This window comes from Lathamus discolor, chromosome 5 (genome assembly GCF_037157495.1).
Source record: "Lathamus discolor isolate bLatDis1 chromosome 5, bLatDis1.hap1, whole genome shotgun sequence".
NCBI lineage: Eukaryota > Metazoa > Chordata > Aves > Psittaciformes > Psittacidae > Lathamus > Lathamus discolor.
The window spans coordinates 90467370-90491935 of record NC_088888.1 but is presented as its reverse complement, the minus strand read 5'-3'; the positions used below and the strand labels follow the sequence as shown (position 1 = coordinate 90491935).

The 24566-nt window shown below is 38.8% G+C and overlaps 1 protein-coding gene across 1 annotated transcript in view; it reads left to right on the top strand.

The window, feature by feature from the left end:
* The window catches only part of DLGAP2 (DLG associated protein 2), a 149406-nt gene that overhangs the window by 18257 nt on the left and 106583 nt on the right, over nt 1–24566 (top strand). The gene's annotated exons all lie outside the window — the stretch shown is intronic.

Below are 24566 nucleotides of genomic sequence, written 5' to 3'. Positions count from 1 at the left end.
GTATGTATACTTCTAGGGTTAACATTCAGATTTCAGAAGGGATTTTCTCGCTGGAATCACCCTAAAATACATTTAAACCCAAAACAGAAGCTAAGAATGGAATGACTTGGTTAAAGAAAAAGAAAAATAATGAAAAAGAAAAAGCATTTCAAAGGGCCCTGGAACTGAAATGGTTCTGCCCCCTTTCTGTAAAACAGATACATATTAATTATTTAAAATAAATGTACCTCAAAGTTTTTCAGCAGTCTTTCATAAAGCCTTTCATTAACAGTGAGACTCTTAGCGCACTTTGTACAGGAAAGTGAAGCTCCCAAACAAAAAGTCAAAAGAGTAATTTCTCTGAAAAAGCTTTTGTAATAATTTGAGCTGAATCCTTGGATTCATTTGGTCAACTCCATCCAGCTTTCTGCACCAGAAAGCAAGCTGAATAACTCAGATCTGTTTAATCTGACTCTTGCAGGGTACATGTTTGTTCACTTTGATATTATTATCCAAAAGCATCATAAGCAGACATAGAAAGATCAGATCAATAATATAATCTACTTTATTTCTGTTATTACCTTGATTTTTCCAAAGTTGCAGTAGTTCTTTCTTCATTGGTTGAAATTGTTCCCACTTAGAAGCGCTGTCACGGCTGAGGGGTGATGGAAGGTACTGCTTTCTTGGAGAAATTCTGCATTAAATATAGGTCATTGTAACTGCACTGAATTGAGGGAATTTAGGATGGTATGCACACAGCAGCTTGGCTAACAGGACTGTCATGAAGTGATGATGAGGTCACTACATGGTCATGAGAAAGAGCTGCCTCTCTCCTTCCTCCCTGCTGCCAGTCAGGAAAGACAAGCTGAATAGCACTAGTACAAAACACACAAGCAATATAATCAGTGCGATTACCTGTCCAGCATTGCCAGTTTTGCTGTGTGAGAGTTATCACAGTTATTACTTTGTTTTTAAACAGAAATAGCATTTGTGTTGCTGCTAATAATAGCTGTTTAGATTGTAGTAGCTCCACATGACTCTGATAGAGTACCATTCCTCATATTCACTGGGGGAAGAAGTAAGTGAAGGGAAAAAAAAAAAAAATCACATATTTTGTAGTCTAATGACTGCTGTATATTGAGATAGACCAAATTTGGAAATCTCATGAACATGGAATATATACCTTTCATGTCCATTGGCTTTTCAGTTGCACAAAGGTACATTAAAAAATTACACTGCACATGAATCTTCTAGGATATTGATTAGACTTTTATGTTCAAGTGATACCTCTGTAAGTCTGTCATCTTGATATTAGATTAAAGCTATTTGTATTGCTAAGGTAGTGGGAAATGTATCCTTACACAGCTTTTGAAGCTGTTATTCATGAGATGTCAGTTACTTTGAACACCTCAGTAGATAAAGAAGTGTGACATCTGAGTTTTGTAGTTCTTAATATGCTTTATACATGTATTATTAACAATAGGGTAGGAAAAAGTGAAGATATTTGTTTTAGGCAAGTGCATTTCTTTGCTTTAGGCTGTCACAATTACTTTAATCTTTTCAGATTTGAAGTTTGAACGTAAACTGAAGATCTGTTATTAAAACCCTGACAGGTCGTGCAAGATCTGATCCTGGATTATGAGCATCTCTGAAAAACTAAAATGCTGCAATTGCACAGAATTAAATGGCAAATCATATACAGAGAGTGAAGTGAAAGAGATTTTGTAGAAACATGTTCTTTAGTTTGAATCTCAACAGTGTCTCATGGTTTTTCACTTCATTTTTGTGCTTCAAGTTGGAACAGAACCCGCGTTTGTCCTGATTTTTTTATATTTTCTTCATGTTACGCTTTGGATTTCAGCTCTCTCTCCAGCCATGCCAGAGGTTCCTCACTGCCTGGGGAAACAGTTTAGTTTAGAATGTCTTTGGGTAGGGTGCAGGAATAAGATCTGTTTGTGTATACTTTATTAAGACCAATGTGTTGGGTTTCCATTTACTTCAGTGAAAGACAATTTACAGTTTGTCCTGAGTGTTTTGTGCAACATGTATAGCATGGTCCGGACCCTAAGGTAAAAAATAATTTTCAATAACCTGCTTTTCATTTTTGCTGAATTCAAAAGATAGGTAGAATTTCCCCCCCTTTCCTAGCCTTTTTGTATCAGCTTCAGGGAGAATTGCTTCTGTAGTGTGAGGAAGAATAAGTGTTAAATAAAAATACAAGGAGAAAATAAGTACGGTGTGAAGTCTAGATAGTTTTCCTGATTGCAGTAGCTGTCATAGAAGTTGCAAGTCCTCACTTCTAAGGTTTCTGTTCTTCTACATTTACTTCTTTGAAATAAATCCTAAGAAATCATATGTAGAATACAGTTTAAAAAAAATAAAAAAAAATCTCAGGATGAACCCAAATTTTAGGACACACGAGCATCAAGACCTTTGCCTCTTCACCTTTTAGCTACCTACCTTAAATACTTAACATTTTCTGGTTTGGGCTGACAGCTAGCTTTTAATCAACCATGTCAATTTGTTCCTGTCTTTCCATTTCCCCACCAATTTCTGATGTGACATCTTATCAAATGCCCAGATGAAATACTGACAGATTGCTTTCATCACCTTTCTATCATCTATTTTGTTGGTCTCACTTTCAAAGAACTCCCTTGGATTTGTTTGGCAAATTAATATTAGCGAGTGTGGGATTTTGGTTTTTCTGTCCTTCATCTCCTAAGAAGTAGACACCGTCTTCTTTAATGATTGATATGAGTGTTTTGCCTGGAGGATAGGTTGGCCTAGGGAGCTGCATTTTTCGTTCCTTTTCCTTTCTTGAACAGTGCCTAGTGTATGTAACTCTTTTCAAGTTGCTAGTCTGGAACAGCACAAACTTCACTGAGGCAGTCTACTTCTGAAGGCCCAGGTGGATGCCACTCTAGTGTCGGGGAGTAGGGGATAAAAAACCAAACCAACTTAAAAAAAAATAAATGTGTTCAAGTTTACTGATATCCTTTTAAGCTGAATTGTCACCTGCTGTAAGCAACTTGTACAGGGAAAGCCTGGAAACCTCCTGTCTGAATTTTCAACCAGTTAACCGTGTTTTGCAGCTGGTTGCACACTGCTGAGTGTTGTAAGCATAGCATGGAGGAATCAAATGTTAGGCTCCGTTTCTGAAAAGTTAAAGTAACTGATGAAAACTGAAGGTAGGGCTGTTTCATGAGGTGGTGGTTTTCACTGTCAATATCCTGCAAGCCGCAGAAGGTAGGGGCAGACTCTCAAATGGTAGTCCCTTGGCAGGGGATCACACAGCTCCGCTCCACAGGTGGTCGGTGCCACCTTCCCGTTCTCCATACCTACCTCCAGAGCAGGAGGTGAACAGGGAAGGGCACATGTTGGAGCATTCAGAGCATGAAGGGAAATAGCATGTGATGCTGCCAACCAGCTCCCAGCTGCTGAGCACCAGGATTTCTGCCTGATACATGACAGAGCTTTCTGCTCCTCCCTATGCTGTCAGCGTGTGGTATCATGAGTGTCTCTAAAATATGAAATCCTAGAGGAAGTTAAAAAAAAAAATCATCTGCCTGCTGTGTGACTTTTAGGTGGTGCTACAGCTCAGGAAGGATTCAGAAGTCTAGTTCTCCAGCAGTAACTTTTCAAAGCATTTACTGCATTACGATGAAGGGAATTTTCTGACCAAACAAAATACCAGTAAAGAGCAGAAGATGCTGGATAATTTCCTGATGCTGGATAATTTCCTGACCTCTCTTTGAAGCTGATTCTACTGATGCCCATGTTTAAGGTTGCCTGAATCTCATGTCTCATACCTATGCATAAATGAGTTTCTTTCCTTTTGCATTCTCCAATAGGATTACAACTGACATTTTATTGATGGACTCTTTCAGGGACTTTTCCCTGATATATTCTTACTTCAGTCCTAGAAGACTCCTATGCAAATTTCTGGAAAGGTCGATGTCAACTTTCCTAGTGTTGAATTATTGGCCTACTGTCCCACACAAGGACAACAGGACATATGACCTACTTAAGTAAGGATCAATGAAGGCTTGATATAACTCCTTTGACATAATGCAAATATGTACATTTTGCTAATGAAAGATATTACTTCAAAATTGATTCTATAATATAGTTTAAATGTGTGGATCATTAAATAACCCTGATAGCGTAGTCTCCAGAGTCATTCTATTAATTTCCATCCCTTTATAACTAAGAAAAGGATATTTTTCAATTATTTAATCCTTTGATTATCTCTCTATTTCATCTTGTAGAGAAGGGCAAAATTTAGTATCATTCCTTAGATTTGAATTTAAATACAGGTATGAGCTGGCTTAATTAATCATCAGTGCATATGATTAAACAGTAGAATACCTACCAAACCAATTAAAAGATAGCTAGCACTGTCAAAGCAACTTGGCAGTATATAATGGCTGGAAGATAAGAATAAAGACATAGTGCTTGGCCGGTTTTCCCAGGCAGCAGGGAATGCACAAAGCACAGGATTAAGAGAGCCAAACAACAGAAGCAAAGTTTTAACATCTTTACTTACACCCAGTGTACTATATTCCTGTAAATGTTTTTATTTAACTTATTTTTATGAAGGAATATATTTATAGAAAAGCTGTATGTTTTCCTATATGAAAGTGCAAATTATAATATCCATATGTTTAATGACAATGGTATAAGTAAAGACTCATTTTAAAACTGTGGGGTTTAGCTTCCAATAATGATCATTTTAAAAGCTTTAAAAACCTGGGGGATGGGGTGAAAGATGGACAAAGAGATTCATTATCCCATACATGTTTGTTTTTTTTTTTTTAATGAACAATTGCACACTGCTTTGGTGTCCTTAGATTTAGTGAGTCTGAAATGAAAGTGATTTTCACATATTTATATGTTTCTCCTTTGTCACTTTAGTATGACAAGATTTACTATAAGGATAAAATTTAGTAGCATTATTCATTGCCAATTAACTGTAAATGTTGCTCTGCAAATTCTGTCCTTTTCATAGAGGCAGGAAGAAGTCTGTGTGATTCTATTTGCTATATAAATAGATAAAACCAGGATTAAAAGACCATGCTCCACTCCCTCCCAAAAGTCTCATTGTAACTGCATATTTAACAGCGCTGACATAAGGTGGTTTTGAATCAGGTAGAAAAAAAATTGTGATTTAATTGAGGTATGTGTTAATTCTGCTTCAGTGGACATTTCAGACATGAGTCCCCAGGGAAATCCAGTCCCCCAAAAATAAATAGAATCAGCTGCAGATGAGGCTCAGCTTTTTATTGTGCTTTTCAAAAGACAGGCTGTGCTTAAACACAGCCCCAGGTTCGTGGTATCCAGTGTACTAACAAGTCACACAGGTTTTACATGCTGCAGCACACTGCCATTCAGAAATAAGTAAAATAAATAAAGAGCAAGCTCGAGCTTCTCTCCATGGCAACCACTGCATTGCTTGAGCCTCGTGTCACTTCCCCAACAACTGCACATAGGAAAATAATCCAGCAGCCAGCACAGGGAAAAATAACAGGGAGAGGTTTATAAAATCTGCCCAGGCTGTCAGGAGTGGACTTTGGGCAGGCTTTTAAGGTTTACGTGTTTTAACTTTGTTTCAGTGTATTCTGCAGTATCTAGTTTGTCCTCACTGTAGCATAGGAGGCAGGAGATGGGTGACTAATGGGAGAACTAAAGCCTGGATGATGCAGACCCTTCTTCTTCCCCTCTTCCCTTCTTCCCCTCCTTCTGCCTTAGGAGACAGCCTTGCCCTGCTGCAGGTCTCATGGGCAGGAAGGCAGGAGAAAGGGCAGGCTGCCCCTGGGGCTTTCCAGAGCAGTCAGCGCCAGGTTACTGCAAGCAGTTCTTCCCAGACACATAGGTACCAAGCTAAAATGACCAGGTAATAATAAAGCAGGCTGTTGTCAACAAGAAACATTAATCCCTGAACTGCATTCAGCCCTGCAAAAGTTGTCAGTTGTACCTCCTTCACCTTTTCCGCTGAATCCATTTTAGTCAGGAAAGAGGGCCATATTAAGGCTTCAGCTCAGCCCAAATGTGCTAACATTTAAATCCTGGGGAGGAAATGGGAACAATATTTACATGCCCACTCCAATCCTCTTTACAAGTTTTCAGATACAAATATTAGAAAGAGGTAGACATCGTGGTGGCATAAATGTGGACTGTGCTCTTTCACAGTTTTACACTTTGAGCAGGCATTTAAGCAAGGCTGACAGCATAAGCTGCTGTAAGGACCAGGTTGGCAGTCCTCTAGCAGCATCTTTGTCTTACTGCACAGATGTGATCCTTAGTGTTTCTGATATTTTTCCTGCTTAATAAAGTTCATAAAGAGTTTAAATATGGTGGTGCTTCCTGCAGCAGTAGAGAACAAATTTTGTGATCTTCAACTGCACCATATGAAGGCCCTCCAGATCTGTTTCTCTGCTAAAGCATTCTACATACTTTGGTACTTAGTACCATGTGAGAGACAGAAACTCTGTATGCAGACTTTATAAGTATACACTAAGTAAGTATACATATGTGGATAAAGTGTGCACTTTGCAGCTGTATATATATGCATTCTTCCTTAGACCATCCCCAAGCCTGATCATAAAAGATTTTCGGGTTGCTTTAAATCCATTTTATGTTATATATATAATGTTAAGCTTATTTTGTTTTAGACAAACATTTTGTTACACTTTGCAAATGTGCTACACAGAGAATTGCTAACTTTGCAGCACTGTGGCAACCAGCAACCAGCGCTGAATCAGGAGATAGGTGGCTATTTGAAGAATTAATGCAGGGATGAGGGGAAAAAAACAACTTTCTGCTTTGTTGTTAGGGATGAGTTGACTATAAATGTCTTTGCAGAATACTTTCTTATCAGATCAACAGGTCAATTTGCCAGGCAAATGTTCTAGTCACTGAATTAGAGACACACACTCTTCATGGGTCACTGGATACTTAATTATTTAGACAAGATGGAACAGCTCCATCTGGAGAGAAAACAACATTAGCCTGGTGGTTAGGGTACTCGGCTGTCACTGAGAGATGTCAAGTGTCTGCATCGAAACAAGCAGCATGTAGGCACCAAGCAGGGCATCTGACTATTTATTTGCATTTTGGCTGTTCTTTAATAGCAGTGTTTACTTCTTATCTTCCTCAAGAACACCCCTGAATCCTTGATTTTGCTCCAATGACGATAAAAGATCCAAGCCTCTTTTAAAAGCATTATTTATGAGGAAGAGGTTGGCTAGCAAGACTTCCAAATTAACTGCTCAGAAGCAGTTTTGGGTCATCTTTTTTTTTTTTTTTTTTTTTCTAGTGCATATGCAAAATCTGGTGAATTTAGTAAATTGAATTTCTTAAGGGAGTGTAAATATGTGCATATAAGATTGGGAGAATAGGAGGAGAAAAGTGAAAAAAAAAAAAAAAAAAAAAGATGTCATGAGGAGAGTAGTCAGAAACACCGCTTTATTGATGCTGTTTTCCAGAAGCTGCTTTGGAATTTTTCTTCTTTTTTAATTTAAAGGAGCGTCTGCACAGCTGCACATCCTCTATAGCTTGTTTTCTACTCACAAACGTTGAACAGCTTTGCTCTTCTACCATGCCTTGCGTGGGAGATGCTCTCTGCTAGGTGATCTGACTCACTTAGAGTCAGTCAAGGTCTTTTCTTTCTTTGTGGGACTCCTGCAAATGAAGTGTTAGCCTGCTTGGAAAAACAGAGGAAACAGCTCAAGTCAGTACTTGAATGTCTTTGCATTACCACTGAGAGTTATACAAATATGTATCTTCATAATTTCAGGTTTATGGTACCTTTCTACATGTAATGAGGTATGTATGTCATTTTTAACACAGACATTTTAGAAAGCTGTGTTATTGCAGGCTAATTTAGGTATATTTTACAGCTGGCTGTGACAGCTCTGTGCTATAGCATCATTCGTGAAAGTTCTTCAAAGGTTTCTTGGGGGGAACAGAGTCAGGGTGGAGGTTTAGGGATGTGTGCAATAGCAGGCTCAAGGTGCGGAAACTTTTGCTTTGGTTAGTGTGAGTACCACATACAACCTGCTGACTTCAGCAAGAGCAGTATTTTCATGTCCAAAGATAGATTTGACCCTTCATGACAGAGTGTATATGTCTTACCCTCGTATGGTTCCTGGAAATAGCTGTAATAGGTATTTTACAGAGATGTGTGCAAAAGCTCAAAATCACTTCAAAGGATAGTTACCCTTTGAAGTAGTCAGCCAAGACTAATTACCTTATCAAAATTTGAAGTGACATACTGAAGTAGTCATTTGGATGCTGTATCCAGATAATAAATGTTCAGAATGAGCCTTACCTTGTATGTCTGCACTATTCTAATGCCTCTGCCAATCACATACGCATCATAACCATCTTTAAACTAGTTTATTAAGTACTGGTTGCAGAGCAGCCAGTGTAGACTACAGCTTTGTGTGGTTTACACGATGCGCCTGTTTATTTGTACCCTGAGCTCAATGTTTTGTGGCTGCAGCAAAACATCTGGAAACACCAGCTTGGAGGAGCCGTTGCTGACTACAATATGGTCAGAAACCTTTTGTGAAGCTGGGGGAGCCAGTTGTTGGTTCTGGGTCTAAAGGACTATTTTCTCGATAGACACAAGTTTGCCCTCTCCTACTCTAGGGCAAATGAAAGTTATTTGAATGTGGCTAATGGCATGATGACCCAAAGCTAATATACCCTCCTTTGCAATTGGCTTATTAACTGAGACTCATCACTGTGCTAATTGCTTTTCATATTACAAACATAAGCTATGCAGGACGGACAAGCAAACACATGTTGGCTTATAAATAACTATTCAAACACATAATGAGCCAAATTGTTGTGGTGGAAATGCAAGTGAGGCAGACACTTCTTGAGCCCAACTGTCTCCTCTGATTTCCTATAAAAGCCTAAATACTGTGTGCTTCAGATGGAATGTGAAAGGGATTTGGGATACTGAATTACCATAGCTGAGTTTACGTCTGCTGCTTTTTCATCTCAATGGAAAGCATCCCAAATCTCAGGTTTTGACTTAGCATAAAAAAGCAAGAGTAAATCCTTTTGTGTGATTTATCTGTTAAAACACAGAAACAACTAGAGACTGTTTATTAGTCTATGAAGAGCAACTGGCTCATCGCTTCTGTCTTTAACAGTTCTTTTGTGTTCATAGCTTATCTGAATAATACATTAACCAGGGATTCAGGAGACCTAGTTATTAAAATTAAAGTAGCCTGTGGCAAGATTTCCGGCAAAAGAAAAAAACAACCCTTACTTTACTGTTTCCCAGCTCATAAATTGTGATAATGATGCTGACTCTTCCATCATGAAATCTGAGATGTACTGATGAAGAGAGAGATATTTATTAGAAAGAGATATTTTTATAATCATTATTTATTTCTTGGTTCACTGAACAATAATTATTGAGTAATATCTAGTGCATTTACATATTAAGATAGGAAATTTTATAGATATCTTGAGAGGGCTGCTTAGTGCAGAACATTACAAATAGAGTTTGAGGGAGTAAATTAAATAGGTAAAAAAATGCCTAGCTTCCGTCTCCTGAGGAGGCTTAGGTGCTTCCTACTCACTACCTAGTACAGCATGTTCCAGATGAACAAAATTAGTAGGAAGAGATTTGATTCTGAGAGAACATGAGATGGTAACACAGTGTGGATCTGAGATCTAAATCTTAGGACTCTTACGCAGAAAATAGATCCTGCTTAGATAGATAGGCATCATCTGTATTGTATTATTGTGGGTAGTCAGACTGGATTCGAGAATATAGATATCCTTGTAATTCTAGCTCTGAAAGTGAGTGCTCTAAGTCAGAAATAGGAAGTCTTTGTCAAAATGATTGCATAAATTCTGGTATCACACACCTACACCAGAACAAGGATATGAACCTTATTTTTTGTCTGAACGTCATCGATTATAAGCAAGCACTGATTTCACAAGAGTAATACAAGTGTATATAGTTGTGCACAGAGATGAAGCAGATAGTTTCCTTTTCTACAAGCATTAATTACTATCACACAGAAAAATTTCGAGACCCTTTTCATCTCCGCAGCTTTCAGTCTTATATTTCTAGAGAAGAAAAGGCAAGAAAAAAAGCCAAAAGAAAGAATTAGAGGCTGCATTTTGGAACAGTATGTAATTTTAGTACAGATTGACTTAATCTCCATGTTAATGTTTATCACATGTTAAAACATTAGTTTTTCGTGGAGAATAAAAAGAAAAATCTAATAAATGAAGGTTGGGAGGGCAGAAGGAGAATTCCTGGATTTCTTCAGCAATAGTTTAGTAACAGCTGTAGCACAGCTGAGTTCTTACAAGTGTAGTGGGAAAAAGCTTCTCCATTAATGGCAGAGTATTTATCTTATGTTGTTCTCCAGGCTCTGAGTCTAAGTGCTTTGTGCCAAACATAATAAAATGGCCAGGATTTTCATTAGAGAAAACGTAAATCGCTTAAAGCAAATACGTTATGAGGGAAACTGTCAATGTGATAATCGTGCACTCCTGTCATTAAAATATAATGCATTTATGAATATGCTAACCCTCTAGACCATTTACTGTTAGACTAACTGGAAAAGTGCACTGGGAATATTTTATCCTTTTTGTCTTTGTTTTGTTTTGTTTTTGTTGCTACATAGCCTGTAGAGATTGCACATGACAATGTATCTGAAAAGTGTTATAAATTGGTCAGGATGCCACTCTTCGCCCAGTCACAGTCAGACATGTGTAATAATATCATTTTAAGAATTACAAAATCGTTTGCACAATAAGTTAGCTTGCAAATCAAGGGAAATGACAATTTTCACTGTTCAGTCAGTGTAACCAGTTTAACAAAGTGGGGGCCTTTGCTAAATATGTGACTGTTGACTGTATTGGATGAATCTTTGAGTATATGGCAGCTCAGATGCCTAGCACACATGTGGACACCTTAATTGTGTAGTTAGTAAGGAATTAAATCTCACCCATAATATCTTACAAACGAACAATAAAATATAGCCAGGTGTTCAGAAGTTTTATGTTTTCACATTAACTGGTCAGACGGCTGTAAGAGCCACTTGCTGCCCTTAACATTCCAGCATGGGGTGGATATTATAGCTATATATATGTTAGTAAACTAAACACACCCAGGGATGGTGCTGGGCAATGAAACTGTCTGGTGTGGTCTGACTTACCTTTTGTAAGTCTGTCAACCTCCAAAACTCACCTGTGCACATAGGTGCTTGCATGCCAAATGTCCATTGGGAATGGCAGAGATCTGCTCAGCTCCCTGCAAGGTTCTGATCCCACAGCACTGCTGGAAATGCTTTAGGACTTTTTGGGGTATTTTTTGCTAGATGGCACAGGCAAAACACATGAAAACACATGTTGCAGACCATTCCAATGATTTGTCCATGGATCTGACTACACACCAGAGAGTGGGAATGTTCCTGGGCATTGTTTAATTTATTAGTGTTCTTAGAGTTTATAGACAGCACTTCTCACCTATACAACTTGCAGGCTTTTCCTCTGAATTCAGCATGATACAGCTGGACTGGAAGAGTGTGATGGTGCTGTGATTAAAATGTAGCAATGTGGTTACAGATGAAGAAAAAAACAACACAAACACTGATCCCAAAAAATCAAGAAATAAGGTTCATTTTGCTTTGTGTCCACCTTCTCATAGCTTATGATGGTAACTCAGTACTGGTACAATGCTGCAGCGTTTCTCAACGCTTTCTAGTTATGCACACAGAACCCTGGCATGGGAAGGTAAATGGTGCCATGGAAACAGAATTTACATATAGCCTTGAGCAGGATGATACTGAAGTGTAGGACTAACAAAAGCATATATAATAATTATGTTAAATATAGTCTAAATGTGAATGATTCTTACAAGGGAACAGAAACTAACTCAATAAATTTGGGTTTGCCTATTTTCCACCTCCACTCCCTGAAGATCTATCTCACAGGACAGAGAAATATGAGATTATTATTCTACAGCACCATGCATACTGACTTCTAGCAGTAAGATGGGTTTTTTGTACTGTGTTTGAACACATTCTCAAGTCAGATTTTTTTCTGATTGTTTTGCTGTAGGAATAATACAATTATCTTTAAGTGTGCTGCAAATCTTTCCCATCATTGACTTCAGTACAAACTGAAATTGTGATAGCAAGAAAAATTAAACTTAAATGATCACATGCAGATAGCCTAGTCAAAGGAAGCCCACTAGCTTTTGTAGTAAAATATGGATTAGGTGAATAGCAACATTTTATTCTCATACTTGTGTTACCACTTTCTCTTGTATTACTTCAATTTAACCAAAAAGCAGATTGTTTCCCTTATTTCATTCTTTTGTTTGTTTTGCACATGACTTTTTTCCCAAGTGTTGCTGAAGTGTTGCAGCTGCCAACAGATTTCTTTGCCTGCATGCTTTACTTAGTCTTTACATTGCAATGTCTTCACTACTGCAGCATCTCTCCCTGTATACTTGAAATTCTCCACCTAGCTATTCAGATCTATAAATAGCATCATATGGGTGAAATATAATTCTGTATCCAAAATACTCAACAGGATTTAAGTTTCTGTCCCTATTAGTTTTGAATGAGCTGTCCCAGTATGATAGGATGTCTGGAATGTGTGGTTTAGCATGTAGGGCATGAAAAAGAAAACAGTTCATAACTAATCATTGTTTTCTGTTATATTTTATAACCATCATATTTGCAATCATTGTATTTATGAGCCTGCAAGCTGGAGAAGGGCAGGCAGAGATCAGGGGAAATGTAAAGGCAGCAGCTGTCCCAGTCTGCCCTGCTTGCGGTGCCAGGTAGTGAGCAGCCATGCAAGGACAGGTGGATGGACACAGCCCTTCCACCCAATGCTGCCTACCCCACTCCACCTCAGCACTGCTTCCCAGGTGCCCATCACAGCCACTTTGGCAAGGAAGACCTGAATAAACTCAGAAATAGAAGATCATGGGCTGTCTTTGAAGGGTACAGCTGTATTTCATGTAAGAGAGATAAAGTAGCTGAGGCAGAAAGACTGTCACTTGCCCAAGGTTTTAAATCAAAGCAGCAACAAAACCAGTAATTAGGAGCCACGAGTTCATGATTCACAGCCTTCCCTCATTGCCCGGATGCTGCCACTTCACCATTCTTTTATCTTTTTTCTGTCTTTTTTTTTTTTTTTTTTTTTTTCCAGAAAGTTAACTGCAGTTGTGAATTGTAATTCATCTTCCTTTGAAAGCCCAGGGCATGAAAGCCTCGACATGCACTGTAAAGCATGGCCAGTGGTACAAGCCTGTCTCTTGCAAATTGAGAATAGGATATTGAACTCAGTTTTGTGTATTAAAATGAAATATTTATCACAAGAAATTTAGGGAAAAGGATGCTGAAAGGTCAAATTTTCCATTATGGTCTAGCACCAGAAAAGACAGCACAGATCTTCAGAGAAAAGCTGAGGTAAAAAAATTACTTTCTTCTTAACCTTGCTATGTGGACTCTTCATTTATTTCAGCAAACAGTGTCCTATTGCTATTCGACCCCTTGGCCCTATTGACATTCTACCTTTTTTTTTCTTTTAACTTTCATTAATTCTTCCACACTTGCAGGTGCACTTTTTTTGCATGCTCAGAGGCAGCTCTGTGAAAGTAAAATCTTTACAGAGGGAATTCTTTTGTAGCTTTTTCCACTCTCTGATTCATTGTAAAGTTCATTTAAAAATATATGTGAATCTTCCACTCACTCCTACCTGATTAAAGTTAAACCTTTACTGCAGCTTCCCAGATGCCCTCTCTGCAGTGTATGGTCTGGGTAAAACCTGAAAGATATTTTTTGCAGCTTTCTGGCTGCTCAGCCTGCTTATCTTATGCCTTTATATTCTTCAGTCATTTCAGACTTTTAGCCAATGCTTTGTTTGAATCCTGTTCATCCTTCCCTTGTGTTTCTGTCATTGTTATCAACTCGTGTTTGTTTTTAGGAACAAAGGAACCCCCTCACCCTGAAGGAGCAGGTCTTTTATGAGGTTCTCTTCTAGTAATCAAAACAATGTTCTCCTTCTCTTGGGTTTCCCTTGAAATATTTATATACCTTACAAAGCATGATTAAACTTGCTTTTAATTTGCCCTTAAAGCTTTGTAGTTTGCGTTGTCCTTGTTGCTGTTATCTGTGGAGAGGTCACACCCCAAGTCTTGCATCCTGTCCCTTTTGCACCAAACACAAAAATGCAGAAAATCAGCTTCCTGTTACAAACATAATGCTCCCCAAATAGAAGACCCAGAGAGGGAAGGGAGATGGTATGCACTGCAGAGTGATGTTCAGAAAGCAAAAAAACAAGTTCTAAGAGTTTCAGTATAGCACAGCCTGTACGAATCATGAAGGGGCGTTAATGGCAATACCAGAAGAGTAGGGAAAAGAAAGCACTACACTGAAGAAATTTAAAAAAGAGATAAGTAAAAAAGGCTTGTGAAGTGGCACCATTTCATCTCAGTTAGATTTTAATTTCGATGGACAGTGATGGGAAGTTGGATACAAACATTTTTGTCAGGGTGGCTCCAAATAGGCTCCAAATAAGTAGTCTCAGATTAAGAGATACTCTGAAAAATACTCTGAGATCTTAGAAGACAGCAATAGAAGAGACCCATTATTGGTCCGCTGAGTCATTTCTAATGCAGGACATTATCTCCGTAGTATATTTTTTCCATTGATGTAGTTACTTGGAAAACAATTTAAACAAACTTTTAAGTTTTGAAAAGCTGTCTTCTGGGCTTTGCTTTGCTTTGTTTTTCTCACAAAGGTGGCTTTGCCTAGACAAAACAAGACAGTTGGCATATCTGATAATGGAAGTTTCAGGACTCCAGCCATGTAGTAAACTAAATTCTGGTTTTATTGCTAATGACTAAAATCAGGAAAACAAAAAGCAGGTGGTAGCATCACCTACCACAACCTTGTAACTCACACAGAGCCTCCAAATTTCACATTATTTCAGCAAGCAGAAGTAATTGCCAATAGAAAAAATGACAGGTTCATTTTGGCCAAAAGTGTTATTTTCATATACCAGAGAGAATATTGGTGTTAAAGATTCCTGAAACTTAAAAACAGTGGGGGGGAGGGGAGGAGGGAGAAGGCGGGGGGAAGGGTAGTGGTGCAAAATACAAAATAAAACACACTTTTCTAGAAGTTTTTTTAAAAGTTGTTTTGTTTTGGTTTTTTCATTAAAATTTTTAAGTGATTATTGAATTGGAAAGTCTTTCCTATTGTCCTCAGTTAGACACTAAATAATTAAGGGGAAAGGGCAATACCTAGTCTTTAAGTAGTCATCTAGACAAACAAAATAGAACACAAGAGCCTGTATTCCTTAGATCAGACTAGATTCAGTTATATATACTTTCATGTCTTAGATACCTGCTGCCCATTTACATTTAGTTCTTGATGATGGGGAAGGAGATGGACACTATTGCATTCTTCTGTGGTACAGGGATATCATTAATATTTAGCATAAAGAGGTAAACTAGTGCTCACTCAAGCGCTGAGTTGTCAGTCATCAGATTCTGTTGATTATTATCTAAAGAATTGGTTAAATCTTCCATGGTTCTTAAGCTTTTACCAGTTCCTTTTAAAAGACATCCTCACTTGTATTCTGCATTATTCTCCACCTTCTTCTAGGAGTATTTTTTCCTGTTTCTTTTCAGAAAAGCTGTTTTGTTTTGGTTTTCAGGAGGGGCTTTTTTCTTCGCTTTTTTTTTCCCCCTAACACACACAATTTTTACACGCGAAAGCTGTAGTTGGACCTAGGACGAAGGATATTGAAATTCTACTTAATTCTAATTCAGCATAACCCTTCTCCCCCAGTCTTAAATTCTTCAGCCAGATTGGGTGGTTCCCACGGCGAGCCTGTCTCAGAGCTGCAAATTCTGCCTAGCTGGATCTCCAGGCTGCAGCCATGCTCCTAAGGAGCAGAGGGAGGGATCCAAAGCAAAGTTAATTTGTTTCCCCTGCTGAGTTCTGGTGAAGCTTTGTTGGGATCAAAACATCTTCATAAACATCTTGACTCCAGTGAAAAGGAGACAGAAAATGCTGGATATTTTTCCAAGCAACATTGGTGTTAGCAAAATTTCTTTTCAGTTTTGCCATGAATGCTTGGCATTATGCAAGTGCTTGATTGGTGTGAACTATTTCTTTTTCATCTGCTCATGAGTTGTCTGTTACCTCATACACTATACTTCTAAAATACTTTTCAAGCAACTGTTGGCCTTTCACCCATTTCAACAAATTCAGGCAAAATAGTATTCCGTTTAATTTTGCTGGTATTAACATCTTTCCTGCTGGCGGTATGTGTGTAAGCAGCTGTTGTAGTAAATGTACTGAATGTTTGGGTGTATTGATACATCGTGTTATAGGAGGCTCAGGATGATGAAATAGATGTAAGATTAATGAAGACAAACAATGTAGTGTTGGTAGCTGACAAAAAAATCTTGAATGCGTTTAGATAAATAATCTCATAAAAAATGCAGGTTAAATAGCAGGGAATGTTAATTACTTACAATCTAATGAGGAAATTAATTAAGGCACAGCACAAGTACAAAGGAAGAATGCCTGTTGCTTTTCTCAGCAGATAATTGGTAGCTTTGAAATACTGAGAAAAGCCAAGCCTGAAACATAGAAGGATATTATAGGACCTATTATTTCATGTAGAAGTGAGTTGTAGGCATGTATCGAAAGGAAAGTTAACTTCATAAAAGAGTCTTTAGAAAAATGATACATATTAAAATATATATATATATATATAGAAGAAAGAAGCCAGTAAAATGGTATAGCAATTAAAGCAGGCCAGACATGTAGTTAGAATCATAGAATCACAGAATGGTTTGGGTTGGAAGGGACCATAAAGATCATCTAGCTCCAATCCCCCTGCCACAGGCAGGGACACCTTCTACTAGACTAGGTTCCTCAGAGACCTATCAAACCTGTCCTTGAACACTGTCAGGGATGGGGCATTAGGCTATTAGGCAATTAGGATTATGAATCATCCTTCCAATTATCTTCTGAAAGGTTACCACCTCAGTGGAGAAGATTGAGCAAAATACATAATTTCTCAATGTGAATTATCAACAGTAGGAGAAATATATTCTTGGCAAAAAAAGTTTGGACTAGTTGTGGGAAAGATTAAGGAAAAGGTTTTGTTTGTTGTGGGGAAGGATCTTAGGATCAGGGAGATGGTAACAGTCTCATGTGTATTCTGCTACAGTAGGATGTCTTAAAGATTTCAGACAGAAGGACTCTAGTAATCTGTTATAAACATGATGTTCCTGCTTAGTGTACTGGCTACAGAATTTTCCAATTTGTACCTGGCAAGCAGGCAGGTGGTTTCTATTACTATATCTGTACTATTTATGTCTTATAATCTGATGAATCATGATGTAAGGAAGTTTTATTTTTCAGACTGATTTTTTCCTTTCTATAGATGTATCATATGCCTTTTATTTATGGTCAAATGGATAGAAGGAGTAATGGTTAGGAGAAATGACTATAACACACAGACTGAGCAGTGATTTACAGATACCATGTTAGTTCTGTGTTTGGGAGCTATTTTAATGGGGGTTTGCTTGTTATTTATAGCTTTAAATTGGAGTTTTGAGAAGAAGAGAGATGTTGCCATGTGAGAAACCAGAGAACAGCTGGGGATGTTCTAGAGGCTCCTAGTTATACCTGGGACTGGTTCCATGTGTCCAGAATATCAGTAGCATAACTTAGCAAATGGCAAAGCAAGCCCTATCCTGTCCTGCTGTCCTGGACACCATTATCAATGGACACAATTATACTGCCATCAAGTGTGATTTCCACAGGTTAGTTGATGTAGTTAGCTCCAGTACCAATGGCAACAAAACTGCTGCTCTTCAGGTTTCAGTGAAGGTTCTACCAGGACCCTGTGTATATTCCTGGTGGCTGAAGCCCAAATTGCTATTGCTTAACAACTGTTGATTCCTAACTATATTAAAGTTACATGTGCTATGAACAAACCCTAATCCATTCTTAACAGAAAGACATACGATATTAAGCAAATGTGTGTATGTGTGAGAACAGAGGCCTGGAGATGAACCAGAGCAGTTAATCATCATGTGGGAGATGTCAAGCTCACTTCTGTAGTTTTCCAACGTAGGAGGTCTTGTCCTCACTACCTAGTTGATGCAGTAAAGTTTGGGGAGTGGGTTTGAGTGGAGCGTTTAGTAGTTTTTTTATAGCAGTGAAAGCATTCCACCAAAATATGTCCTGTTCCATTTCTTTAAAAGGTGCCAGCTTTTAGCCACTGATAATTCTCCTTTTATCTATAAATCTGAAAACTTTAGATGAAGTTCCATGGAGAAAAGACCCCTTTATGGAATGACCTGTAAAATAATATCCTCATATATTTGCATTTGGGTGGTACAAATGATGGTAATTTTGAAGCAAGTGCAGATGATATTCAAACAGGTACTGGAACTAGATGGTCGTTAAGGTCCCTTCCAACCCAAACCATTCTATGATTATTTGGAGAATTGAACATTTGCTTTGTACTGTAGCTTTTCACAGTCAGCCAACTTGTCAGGATTGCAAGTTTTCAGAATTGCAACAAAACTGTATGGTGGGTTGACCCCAGCCAGCAGCCAAACCATCTACAGAACTTCTTACTCATTCCTCTCTCTCATGAGGCAGGGAGAAAATAGAAGGAAGGAGAGAATACTCTTGGACCAAGCTGATGACAGTTTAATAGGAAAAGCAAGAGCTGCATGTGCAAGCACAGAAAGAGAGGAATTCATTCACTATTTCCCAATCAGGAGGCAGATGTCCAGACACTCCATGGAAAGCAGGGACTCACAACCCATAAAAATCACTTGGGAAGACAAGTTCCATAACCACAAACATCTATGCTTCTTCCTCCTCTTCTGTATGGGCTGGCACAAAGAAAGCTAGCTCCATCCCAGCCAGACCTGGCAGAAACTGAAACTTTCCTTTCTTCCTTTTCCCTTCTTTCTTCCTTTTCCCCCCTTCTTTCTTCCTTTTTTTCCACCTTCTTTCTTCATTTTTTCCCTTCTTTTTTCCCCTTCTTCCTTTTTTCTCTTCTTTCTTCCTTTTTTTCCTTCTTTCTTTCTTCCTTTTTTCCCCTTCTTTCTCTCTTCCTTTTTTTCCCTTCTTTCTTCCTTTTCCCTTTTCCCTTCTTTCTTCCCTTTCCTTTTTTTCTTTTTTCTGTTTTCTGTGAAAGGCTGAAGAGGGGTATGGCCAATAATGGCAACATGACAAACCCAAACATATTCTGCTTTTTCTGTTCTACTTGACATTACTTGTCTTTTGGCATGCTTGAATCAGCCTCCATTTGTCTTAACGAATATTTACTCATTTAAATTCATTTCAATAGCTCCAACAGAATAAACTAGAAAATACCACGGCCACAGCATCAAGATACTTTAAGCACTTGATAATGAGTATGAGGCACTTGCTTTCTAACCGGAAACCTGACCCAGATAAAGTAACAGCTGACAGCTGCTTCTCCTAGGCTGAATCAATATCAAAATTAGTGGGGTCTTCTAAGGCAGATTTCCTTCTCTCTTTGACTGAAAGAAGAGACCTTGATACATTGATGCAAAAAACCTTAGGTCTGAATGAGCTGATATTTTCCAAGAATAGGGAAAAAAAAAAAATAGAAAAACAGCAAAACAACAACAACAGCTTTGTGTATCTATCAAGGACTAAGCCATGTAAAAATTCCTCAGGAAATCCAAAAGGATGGGATGAATACAATAAGGCATGCTCAGAGGTCGTGTTTGGAATAAGAAATTGCAGTCATGTGTACAGCACAGAGCTGTCGTGGTTTAAACCCAACCACAAACCTCGTTCACTCACTCCCCCCGCTTCTTGCCCTCCCCCTGCTCCTGGAGGGACGGAGAGGAGAATCGAAAAGAATGCAACTCCCATGGGTTGAGATAAGAACAGTTTAGTAACTAAGGTATAACTCAAATCACTACTGCTACCACCAATAATAATAATGGTAAAGGAAGTAACAAGGGAAGAGAATAGAACACCTCAGCACCAGCCAACAGATGACTCGCCCCACTCCCCCCAGCCGAGCACCGACCGATACCTCGTCCAACCCTGCAGTCCCAGCCCTTCCGGGTAACTCTCCGTTACCTCCTGGGCATGACGTGCTGTGGTATGGAATACCTCTTTGGTCAGTTTGGGTCAGGTGTCCTGCCTCTGCTTCCTCCCAGCTTCCCCTCCTCCCTGGCAGAGCATGAGGCTCAGAAAGTCCTTGGCCAGACCAAACATTTGAGCAGCAACTGAAAACATCGGTGTTATCAGCACTGTTCCCAGGCCAAAAGATGAAAACATAGCACTGCACTAGCTGCTAAGAAGGAGAAAAATGACTGCTACTGCTGAACCCAGGGCAAGAGTATAGCCATTGGTGCTTTCAGAGGTGATCATCCACGCTAACGTCCTGTGGGAGATGATTCCACATATAAGAACTGAGAATGCAGCAGTCAACTTTAACCCGTTAAATGCTTTTCATTCTAGAAATTGATGGCTAGAAAGTGATTGATTATGATGCTGCTTCTCAGGGTGACATCTTTTTGCTGTGTATAGTTTTAGCTGTCACTTTCACACAGTCAGGTTCTTCCTGCCATGTGTAAATACATGGTGTGTTTTCATCACACAAATGGCCTTTGCCATTTTCCCCTGGTCTGACTCAAAACAAAGTTTAACCAACTGAAGGTCTGTATGAACAGACTGCATAATTCCATTCAAATTAGCTTTTTGTTCTGGGTCCAGGGAATGAATACAAAAAGTTACATTACTTTCAAAATAAAGCCATTAGTAGTCATTAAAGCAGCAGTCAAAAGCAGGCAGCATTACAGCTGCATAAAAAAATGAAAGTGGAAGTCAAACATTACTACTAATCACTGCCATTGTCCTGAAAGAGCAGAAATTAAGCACTGATTTAAACTCATTTTAAATCCCATTATTGGGAGACCAAATTGCTAAAAATGTGGAGGCCTTACTCATGGATTTCTATAGAACAAAACCAGCTTTGCATTCTGAAAAACTCACAAATGTCCTTAACAGATATCAATGACAGCCTAGGAACCATATCCAGTTGCATGGGTAAATAATGGGTGTATAGAGGCATGTACTGTCTTGCTGATGTCACTTGACTTTACTGGGGTGAGAAGCTGACAGGTTATTTTATTCCCCTTACACTTTTACTCTGAGATGACAAAGGAGAGGTGAAAGTTTTGTGGTGATGGACACCTCTCCTGTGGGAACTGACAGAGTTTGCTAATTCATTTTCATCCAATGAGCTTGTCACTACCAGCCTGGGCTTGATCTGAGCAGTGCATCAGAAATTAAAATCCCCATGTTCCATTTGCAGCTCCCTGTCCTTTCTGGTGCCCCTATTTATGGACTTAAATAAACAAAGGTATGGAGAAGCAAAATGGGCCCAACAGTAATAATTTGTTTTGTTTGTAATGTGAGCTTGAAGACTGTTATGCAAGCATTTCTTCTCCTTCCCCAGAAAATACAGCAATGAAATGACTATATGTAAATTCCCAGCAAAGAGCAAATGTTTAATGGGTGTCCTGAACTGTTATTAAAGTAATATTGGTCAAAAAATAGGTTTCAATTGAAAAATACTATGCTCATGGTAATGATACTGCCCAATGTAACACTAAATTCAACTGTGTTAATTTCCCGTATATTTTGTGTCTGTGATTACCAGATCACAGTGAGGGCCCTGCTATGCCACTGGGTTGCTGTAGCTTAGCAAGTGATCATGTGTCTGCTGAGCCTTGGTAACTGAACTTGCTTACACCATTATACTCCTAGCAAATAAAAGCTAATTCCAGGTACTTTTAACACCCCCAGACTATGGCTTAACTGATTTTACTGACCTTACAGGCAGGTGGATAGTTACACCAGCAGAGCTGATGCATTTAAGCACATTAAACCATCAAAATTTGATCAGGTATCTAAACCGTTATTATTGAACACTTTTTTTTTTTTTTTTTTTGCTGAATTTGTCAGCTGTGTGAGCTCCTCCAAAGAACAAATTGGATATATTTCTAACTGTGCAATGTTGCCAGGGCATGAAAAGGCCAGGCTGACAGCTGTCCAGAGTATCTTTAGCTTATTGCAGGTACAGGAGAAGAAAGAGCTCATGTGCTTAATGTCAGTGATTTTGGCTCTGTGTGTGTATTTGCCCTCATACAGACCTCAATGAGAAGTTCTTCTCGTGAACAAGGTCTGGAAGCTGTTTTACTTGGGTTGCTCGAGTAGGATTAGCAACGCGTAAATGTGAAAGAAATTTAGGTCATCCTCATCCCAGTGTAGCAACTACAAACATACACGCAGATAAGAATGACCTCAACAAATACCGCCTTTGCTGAGAGCAAATATTTGTTTTCAGTTTCTCCATTCTTTTTTAACCAATCACAACAATCTGGCTTAATATCATTTTGCTCTAAGCCATCAACCGAAGAATACAGGTGAAGAGCCCAGCCAACCACCCCCTTCCCACTTGTCCTTGGAAAGGTGGGCTTGACAGTGATCAGTCCAGAGCTGCCCCCTCCTCTCCATTATTAGTGGAAGACGAGGGTACCCAGGCTTCAAGGTGCTTCAGTGAAAAGCCTGTGCTTGTGAAATGAAATGAAAAATTCCTTTCTTCTGCTGAGATCAGTCCAGCAAATTTGAGGATTAGGAATTTGAGGATTAGGACCCAAGCATGTGCACACCTTCTTGCAACATCCTAAATATTGATTCTGCCAACCCCGGATTACACAGTTTATCACTTTACTTTCTAGTTTCACTGACCACAAACAGAATTGATTCTCCTGCACCTTTGTTTCTGGTTTTGTCATAGGGAAAGTCCAAATAACCCAGCAGCTGCACAGGTTGTAGTTGAATGGCACCGCCACCAAGCAGAAAGGTGCACCTCAGCCCCAGTGTCATTGGTTTTAAAATGTATTGTGTCAGTATGTCTGTGTATCCTAAGCAGCCACAGAAATACATACTATATACCACACGGTTTCTAGAGCAGTCACAGAACCCATGCAGAGTGCTAAGCAAACGCATTAGAGGGAAAGCTGTCCGTGGTGAGGTAGCCAGCAGAAGCCTTTTCTTTGTAAAGCACAACCTTCCGGAAGCTGAAACTGTTTATGGGTCTGTTCCAAATTCCTTCTTTAAGTAAGAATGTGGGGTGAAAAAAAGAGACTTTCAGTTGTTGAAACACCCCTTTTTGACATTTTTAGAAGTTTCATTTTTTCCAGCTTGAACATGTGTTGCTTCACATCTCTTTTAACTTGTGAAAAAAATCAAAACTGTATGGAATTATTTTGAAAATGTATGCGTTTCTTTCATTTTAGACTCTTAACAATTTTATTAATATTAAGTCTAAGTCGGGATTCCTTAATTTGAAGTTGAAGATTGCTATGGGAGGGGAAAACAGTTTCTTTGCTGTTTCTAATTACTTTCAGTCCTTCATTAAAGACATTGTGGTATTTATAACTCAGTATAGCATACAACTGGGAGTACACATGCTTGCACAAAGTCTTCAGGTGAGCTTTAACCTGTAAAATATTGCTTGCATCTCAAGAATGTTATGGCTGAGGGTGGAAGCAGAAGAGGAAAAAAAGAAAGGAAAAAGTGGTGGGAGAGGGTTAAAAGGAAAAACAAAGAAAAAAAAAAGCAGATCTCTGAAGTAGATGGGGAAAAAAAGGGCTATAGGACAAGGGGAACTGGTTAAAGCTGAGAAAGATGAAAGGACGCAGATGACAGAATAAGTCTTGCATTGCAAGTGCACTGTGGGAGAAGGGAGGAAAGGAGGCTATGGCAACTAGTGACCAATCACCAGAAAATATTTTAAGTCTAAGGGATGGATCTGAGCCACTGAGCATAACTTCAGTAGTATCCACAGGACAATGAAAACAAAGGACAAAGAAATGTGGTATCCTGATCCATCAGTCTTCACCTGTTATATCTGCTCCAGACCTCTCTTGAAGAGGAAACCTTGTTGGGGTTGTTGCTGTTTTTGAGAGGGAAAAATGGCTCATTTAAAAGGTGCTGGTGTTTCATATGTGCTTATATTGCCAAAAGGAAGCTACATATTTTATGTACTCATATTTACTAAACTTTAAAAAATAAATCGGTGTCAGTCATACCAACCCAGCATTTAAGTGTTAACAAAAGTCATCATCAAAATTGGCTTGTGTAGGAATTAATATATTTGAGCCTTCCTTCTGCTCTCCTTTCAACCTTTCACATAAAGAAAAACCCATACGCATCTCATCTCTGGTAATATAGAACTTCATCATCTAATGTGAAAAGGCTTTATTGAGGGTTTTCAAAGCTACAGCTACTAATAGCTAATTTCAGTGGAACTGCTGACTTTGCCCTCAGAGCCCAGCAGGGTCAGAAGTTTTTTATGCCAAATGTCTCCTACCATGGTAGATCAGTGTAACAAATGCAGTTGTTCTCTAGTGTTAAAAGATCTTATTTACCAAACATTTGAAAGACAGGGACAGTGCTCAGACCTTCTGCCTTTACCATAAAGCAAAACTG